Source organism: Coptis chinensis, chromosome 5 (genome assembly GCF_015680905.1).
Source record: "Coptis chinensis isolate HL-2020 chromosome 5, ASM1568090v1, whole genome shotgun sequence".
Lineage (NCBI taxonomy): Eukaryota > Viridiplantae > Streptophyta > Magnoliopsida > Ranunculales > Ranunculaceae > Coptis > Coptis chinensis.
The window spans coordinates 52927718-52936330 of NC_141460.1; positions in this window are offsets into that span (position 1 = coordinate 52927718).

The window sequence follows — 8613 nt, forward strand, 5'->3', positions numbered from 1 at the left end:
AGATGGAGATTGGTCCTGGGATGGAGAATGGCTTGAGCCATCTGTCCTTCAGCGACGACGCTCATGCCTCTCATACTCAGCTGAAACAGAATCCTCCACGGGTGGCATGCGTCGTAGCATCTCTATTCGGAACAAGCGTTGTGCTTCCATCTCAATCCTGAGTACTGCATACTCGGCTTGGTGATGCTGGTGGATAGTCTCCATGTTATACAAGATATCATCCTGAACCCTTTCGAGCATTTCAAGTCTCGTCTGAAGGTTCGTTTGCTTATTTCGAACTACAATCTGTCTATCTCGGATATCTTCACAAATACCATAAACGCAACGCAAGCCAGTTTGTAACACTTGCATGCGTTCTAAATTAGAACTACAACTATCTAATGCATCGTCATCCAGTCATGTCATATCCTCCCTTTCATCTTCCGACTCAACCACCTTTTCTTCGGACAACGGCCAAGTCTCTTGGATGCAATCCGTATAGATACTTGCATTAGAATGCAATTTTATCTTAATAGGAGCAGATTTTGCGACAGCTCTAAATGAGAGCATGATCTTAGTGATCAATACGAGAAGAGGCCAAGCTCTTTCCCACCCTCTAATCACATTAAAAATTAAATCGAGGATGCAGAAATTATACTTATTCGCTTGCAAAATCCGAGAACGCGCGACATTGCAGACCGATATCGCTGACTTTGTCTTTCTCGAGGACGTTCCTACCAATCCACTGAGCTACAGCCAGTTGATTGGTTCTCAGGGTTGATTAGCGGACGCAATGAGATTTCGGATTGTATGACTGTATCTTTCATCAAAGCAGGAACTCCAATTAATCGATTCCTGAATGGTCGCTTTCTAGGTTGCTTTCAGCGTAATTCCTAACAACTCGACCAACAACCGCCTCACCGTTACTTCCTCCTCGTTCCTGCTACCTTAATGAAAATCTTATCCCCCTCCAATTCTCACTTCTTATAAAACTGTTCTACCAAATCATAGTGATAGAACTCCTCAGTCGAGTACCACAGTCCGTTCCAATCCCTCCTAATCATCTCCGCGTCGTAAAATGGCGTGAAGCTGTCGGCAGCAAACGCGTGCTCCGGCAAAATTCTTCGTCCTAGCGCCATTGAAGTTTTTGAAACAACCAATGGGTTGTAAACGGTGGGGGAGGCGAGTTTGATGTAAAACAACCAAAGACACGGTGGTGGCGATGATGGGTACGGTGGTGGTTGAAGCTTGAATTGGTGGCTGTTTTCGGAGTTTTAAAATTGTTGGGGTTGGTGGTGGTAATGGTTTGGAGAAGATTTGTGTTTGATTAAAATGGTTGGCAAGGGTGTAGTTAGGTTTTCCTTTCTTTTTTTTTTTTTTTTTTTATTTTTGGTGTTTAAGGTTGAAATTTTGTTAATGGCGGTGGTGGGTTGTTAGCGCGATACTGTTCATGGAAACAGAGGGGGCGCAGGTGCGCTGCCACTGCGCGCGGGTTTGGGCCCCAAGCCCAATTTGAATCCCGAAATTTTCCCATTTTTTACGCAATTTCAAATTCAATTTGCCGCTTCGTTACTGGCCCGATTTTGGCGAATGAGTTATGGAAATGATCAGTAGAGAATTTCCAATCCAATGATCCATAAAACACTCAATTCCAACCATGGGTGACGTATAAGAAGGTAAAAAATGCCTCGAAGTGCGGAGTGGCGTAAGTTATCGCTTAACGAAGGAAATCTAAGTTTTAGATAACGTCAACCCCAATGAACTACAACTAATGGGCCTAAGCAACACAAATGGAAAGTTCGAGCAATCCAGATGGAAAGACCGACTGCCCACCCCCAAACAAATTTTTAAACACAAAATTTGTTTTAAACGTGGGTCGTTTAAAGTCAGATTCCCAAGACTTGTTGGATTACTATTTCTATGATTTTAGAATTTTTTTTTTTTATATTTTTTTTTATTAGTTTATTATAAGAAACACGAAAAACAATAAATACATAATTCACCCCATAGAGGAACATGACTCAAAAACTGAGAAAAACATGCAAAAGTGGAAAACGTGAATTATGTGAACCGTGGACTTAGGATCCGGTACTTATAGCCACACACTCTATAGGGAGGGCCCGGTTACCTGAATGGTGCACTTACCACTATATGGAAGTGAAAGGAAGTACACCAAATGACAAAGGTCAGTCCTCATAAACGGGGTCCTGTAAAAGGACTTCCTCTACATCAGGGGACAGAAGTTCGTGAAAATGTTTTAACCGTTGACCATTAACTTGAAAAGTACTGTTGTCCGTGGGATTTACCAAGGTGATTGCCCCGTAAGGGGTGACTTCAGTAACCAGAAAAGGACCAGACCAACGGATTTTTAGTTTCCCTGGGAATATATGTAGACAAGAGTTATAAAGCAAGACCTTTTGACCGACCACAAACTCTTTGCACAAGATTTTCTTATCATGAACACGTTTCATGTTAGCTTTATAATCCTTCGCGAGATCGTAAGAATCGCTACGTATTTCTTCAAGCTCATTCAATTGCAACTTGCGTTTGACACCCGCCTCATCAATATTGAAGTTAAGGCTTTTTATAGCCCACAGAGCACGGTGCTCTAATTCAACGGGCAAATGACATGGTTTCCCAAATACAAGTCTAAAGGGAGACATACCTATAGGAGTTTTGGAAGACGTCCTATACGCCCATAGGGCATCCGATAGACGCCGACCAGATCTTTTTCTATCGATTTTCAGATTGTTTCTAAAATCTTTTTGATTTCCCTATTAGAAATTTCTACTTGTCCGCTAGTTTGTGGATGATAAGGAGTTGCTACCTTGTGTGTAACTTCATACTTTTTCACTAGAGATGCAACAACTCTGTTGCAAAAATGTGTTCCACCATCACTAATGATGGCTTTAGAAATGCCAAAACAATAGAAAATATACTCCTTAATAAAAAAAAATACAACTGTCTTATGGGCATTGCTACGGCAAGCCATGGCCTCTATCCATTTAGACACGTAGTCCACGGAAACTAGAATATAAATATAACCGTGGGAAACAGGGAAGGGACCCATGAAATCAATACCCCAAACGTCAAAAAATTCTACTATCAAGATTAGATTTAATGGCATCATATTACGCTTCGTGATTCGCCCAAGTTGTTGGCAACAAATACACGTCTTGCAATGCACTTGGGCATCCTGAAAAAGGGTAGGCCAATAAAATCCACATTGAAGAACTTTAGCAGCTGTTTTCATTCCACTAAAATGGCCACCACATTCTTTGTCATGGAAGAACGATAGAACTTTATTATATTCCCACTGGGGAATGCAACGACGAATAATCTGATCCGCACAATACTTAAAAAGGTAGGGCTCATCCCAGTAGTATAACTTAACTCTGGCCAAGAACTTCCTACGTTCATTTCTTGACCAATTATAAGGCATAATATCAGCCGCTAAATAATTTACAATGTCAGCATACCATGGTGCTGAAAAAATAGCATACAGATGCTCGTCAAGAAAGGAGTCCGGTATGGACTCAGAATCACTATTATCGTCGTTTGTAAGTCTAGATAAGTGGTCGGCAACTAAGTTTTCGACCCCTCTTTTGTCCTTTATTTCTAATGTGAACTCTTGCAGGAAAAGGATCCATCGAATTAATCTCTGCTTAGCATCCTTCTTTGCAAGAAAGTACTTAAGGGCTGCATGGTCCGTGTAAACTAAAGTTTTAGAGCCAACCAAATAAGGACAAAACTTATCTAAAGCATAAATGACAGCTAAGAATTATTTTTCGGTAGTTGAATAATTCCGTTGAGCATCGTTTAAGGTTTTACTAGCATAATAAATAACAGTGGACTTATTATCTAGTTTATGTCCCAAGACAGCACCAACTGCATAATCACTAGCATCACACATGAGTTCGAAAGGTTTAGACCAATCGAGGTCAGATAATTGGTGCGGAGGTTAGGGCGGCTTTTAAAGTTTCAAAAGCCTGCTTACAGTTAAAATTAAAATCAAAGATTGCATCCTTTAAAAGCAGATTAGTTAAAGGCCTAGCTATTTTCGAGAAATCTTTAATAAAACTCCTATAAAAACCTGCATGGCCTAGAAAGGCTCTAATATCACAGACAGTCCGTGTTTTAGGTAGAGTCGCTATCTTATCTAGTTTGGCCTTATCTACTTCGATGCCATCACTAGATACAATGTGACCTAGTACTATGCCCTTTTTCACCATGAAATGACACTTTTCCCAGTTTAAAATGAGGCTCTTTTCTTCACACCGTGTCAAAACCTTAGACAGGTTAAACAAGCAGTCTGTGAAGGAGTCTCCATAGATAGAAAAATCATCCATGAAAACTTTCATAAAGCGCTCTACCATGTCACTAAATATATGAAGCATACACCGCTGGAAGGTACCAGGAGCATTACAAAGGCCAAAAGGCATTCGTTTATAGGCATACGTTCCAAAGGGACATATGAAGGTAGTCTTTTCTTGGTCATCAATATCAATAATAATCTGAAAATAGCCTGAGTAGCCATCCAAAAAACAATAAAAAGCATGACCAACTAGGCGTTCGAGCATCTGATCTATAAAAGGTAAAGGAAAGTGATCCTTTCGTGTCATAGCATTTAAACGTCTGTAATCAATACAGATTCTCCATTTCATAGGACCTTGTGTGACAACATAGTCACCCTTTCCATTACGTACCATGGTAACTCCCAATTTCTTAGGAACTACATGATTGGGGCTTACCCATTCGCTATCAGAGATTGGGTATATGATACCCACATCGAGTAATCGTAAGACTTCTTCCCTAACCACCTCTTTCATGGTAGGGTTCAAACGACGCTGACGTTCGCGAGAAGTCTTCGCGTTATCCTCCAAATGGATGCGATGAGTGCAAACATTAGGGTCAATTCCCTTAATGTCGGCTAGGGACCAACCAATCGCAGACCGATGTTCCCTAATCACCCGGATTAAATATGTCTCGTCACCCTTAGTTAACTGAGAAGATATAATTACCGGATGACTACCATCCGGATCAAGTTGAATATATTTTAACTCCGGGGGAAGAGGTTTAAGCACTGGGGTGAAAGGAATGTCAATAGATGTTTCATCAGGGTCCCCATTTTGCATAATGAATACTTGGTTAGGTAGCAAGTCTTCATACTCAGTATATGGGGCAACCGAAGGGTCTACAATTGGTGTGGACTCCAGGATGGTGTTGACTTCCTCTAAGTAGGAGTCATTTAAAAAACCTGAAGTTCCAAAAGAAAGGAATTTATACATCTGGTTTTCGGGAAACGATTTGTTAAAATAATCTTGAGCTAAGCTCTCAATCATGCTAACCTCCCCATCTATAGACGATTCTGATAACTGTTTCATCATTTTAAAAACATTTACCTCAACAGAAAGATGGCCAAAAGATAAGGACATCTTACCATCGCGGCAATTTATAAGCGCATTGGCAGTTGCCAAGAAGAAGAAGCCCTAAGATAATCGATACAGAGTCGTTAGCGACTTCTGTATCGAGGATAACAAAATCTGCAGGATAGTAGAAATCCTGAACCTTAACAAGCACGTTTTCCACTACACCTTTAGGATACTTTATAGACCTGTCTGCTAACTGCAACGTTATTCTTGTAGGTTGCAATTCCTCAGTAGACCTATTTGTTTATACAAATAATACGGGAGTAAGTTAACACTTTCGCCCCCGTGTCTAATAAAGCGGTCGTAGTGTGGGAATCTCCTAAGGTGCATTTTACAAAGATGGGGCGACCGGGTCCTTGTACTTAACAATTCCATTATTTTCGGATAAAGTTGGGAACCGCTCAGTTAGAAAGGCGCCTTTAGGTATGTTGGTCTTACGCCTAGTAGTGCACAACTCCTTAAAAAACTTAGCGTGGTTAGGTAGCTTTTAATAGCCGAGAAAAAGAAGGTTTATCGTTAGATTTTTGAAAACGTTCTAATCTCCTCAAAGTTTGTATCCCCGGGTTAGCATGGCTAATTTCTCGAGGAACGGTGGTTTAATTTCTATATTTAGCGTATGGCTCGACTTGATGTGTAACCTTGGCTTTCGTTTCTTAGTTTGTTGTTTAACCGGTACCTCTACGGTGGTAGGCTCTTCGATTTCTATTTCGTATCTAGTTCGATATCCGGTGTAGGAGTATCTTGATGGGGTAACTATAGGCATAGTTACTTTGTTATCAACTACTCTTCCGAATCCAGTGGGTGATGGCATTTAGGTCACCTACGATTGCAGTTTCCGTACTAGTATTACCGTTAACCTCAAAAGCTGTGTTTGCTATTTTAGGGTTTGATATCGCTTGTCCTGGAAACACGCCTTTTGGTTGGGCTTTCTCTTGGGCTAATTGTTGTATGCCCTGATTTAAGGATTGTAAGATCTGTTGGTTTGATTGAGTCATTGTTTGGAAAAGTTGTTGGGTAACCTGTATAAAGGCGTCGATACGATCCGGTTGTGTAGGTGTAGTAGTCACAGGTGGTGCGACTGGAACTATCTCACGTTGATTATTTATGGGTGGGTTGTGATAGTTACTATTGTTAACCTAACGATACCTCTATTGGTATTATAACTATTATAATTACCCTGACCTTGTGCTAGACCTTGTCGTGGTTGCGCTTGGTTGTTATAATTATTATAATTCCCCTGAGCTTGTCCTTGTCTAGGTGGAGCTTGGTTATAGTTGTTTGATTGCCTAACATTTTGGTAATTAAACCCTGGAGATGTAACTTGTTGATTGTTTCGCCAACTAAAGTTGGGATGTTGTCTCCATGGGGCATTAGGAATAGGATAGCTATTAATGGAGCAAACATTATCTTGCTCTAATTGTTGTTGTTCATAGGCTGAGGACAATAGGAGTCGGGTGCTCGGGACTCAAACAGAAATTACATGGGTTGGAGTTTACATTCATGGCGGGGGATAGGCTTTTGTTGAAACGAAATAGCCTCAACCTTTTTAGTTAGAGATTCGATTAAATTTTTAAGTTACGGATCGGGTTTCATCTCAAACATACCGGGCGGCCTTAACTGTTGAAGAAGAACTAACAGAGCGGGGGATATCATCACTACCCCCATTATTATTAGCGTTTAGTTTGATCTTCTAAAAATTTGTAAGCCTCCGAGGCTCCTTTACTTAGAAAACCATGGACCAAAATATCGACGATATATCCGATATATCGCCGATATATATATCGGTATTTTGGTACACCGATATCGATATTTCCGACATATATCTACCGAATATAGTACCCTTTTTTTCCGATATATATCGGAATTTCCGATATAAAATTTTATATCGCCGATATAATCGATATATCTGATATTTACGATATATATCGTTTGACTTTTTGACCATTTTTTAATATGAAAATTTCCGATATTTCCGATATATCCGATATATATCGGCGAAATATCCGATATGTCCGAAATATATCGGTGAGATTAGAGTGTTTGGAACAAAGGGTGGGCGCTGGTTACAAAGTTTGGAATAAAATGAAAAAAAAAAGTTTTTGCTTTAGCATCTCGGTTACAGTTTGGAATAAAGTGAAAAACAAAAGTTTTTGTTTTAGCATCTCTTTTAAACTTTTAGTTCATTCCATTTTCACTTTGTCAGCAAAAAAAACACGGGATTCACGCTAACCTTCACAATTCACACCAACTCTCCTCAAAAAAAAAAACATCTACAAAAAAAAACTTCACAAAAAAAAAACATCTCTCCTAACTCCTCAACCTTCACACCAACTCATCACCAACATAAACCAAAGTTTACTACTCAAATGGCTTTCAAGTTTCAATAACCCACGGGGAAAAAATATAGCAGCATTTTCTGTATCCAGGTACTCATTTTCATTTTCTGTACTCAGATGAGCTTTCAATAACTTTGATCATGAGATTACTTTATAATTTATATGGTGATGTACAAATTGTTAATGTTGGTACTGTTGTTAATGTTACTCAATCTGAACTTGAGAGTGCTAGGTGAGTTGTTTATAACTTTTATATGATATATCTACAAATTTCATTATTCATGCTTGATTTAAGTAAGATTATTTTCTTTCTTCTAGACATTAGACCTACCACATTATAATTCGTTAACAAATAAATAAAAGGAGCCCATGATGAAGTGAGTAAACGAAACAAAAAATGTGTTGGAATAATAATACTAACGTGTTCTTCATGATCAGTGTGTTACTTGATGAGAGATGTCGGTTGAATTTTGAGGATGAACTGATGAAGAAACACTTATTTAGTTTATACACTCATTTAGTTTATACTTAAAAACATTGTCGTCATCAACGTTTTATTGTATTAGACTATTAGCATCCCGTACGCTTGTACCTAAAAATAAAATATTGTTCTATGAAAAGTCAGCACCAACACCTTTCAAACTTCAAAGCACCGCCCAAAGCAGGCCCTCAAGTCCAAACCGTTTCCTACATTTGGATAATACTATGTAATTAATTACTTATGTAGAGGGATGAAAAACCTTTCGTGAATGTCCATGACTTTATAGTTCTGACAAAAAAAAAACTAAAAGAACAAAAAGTGGACTTGATATGGGACATAAGAGAAAAGAACGGATTGGACATAAGATAAGGTCATAGGGTCTCACTAT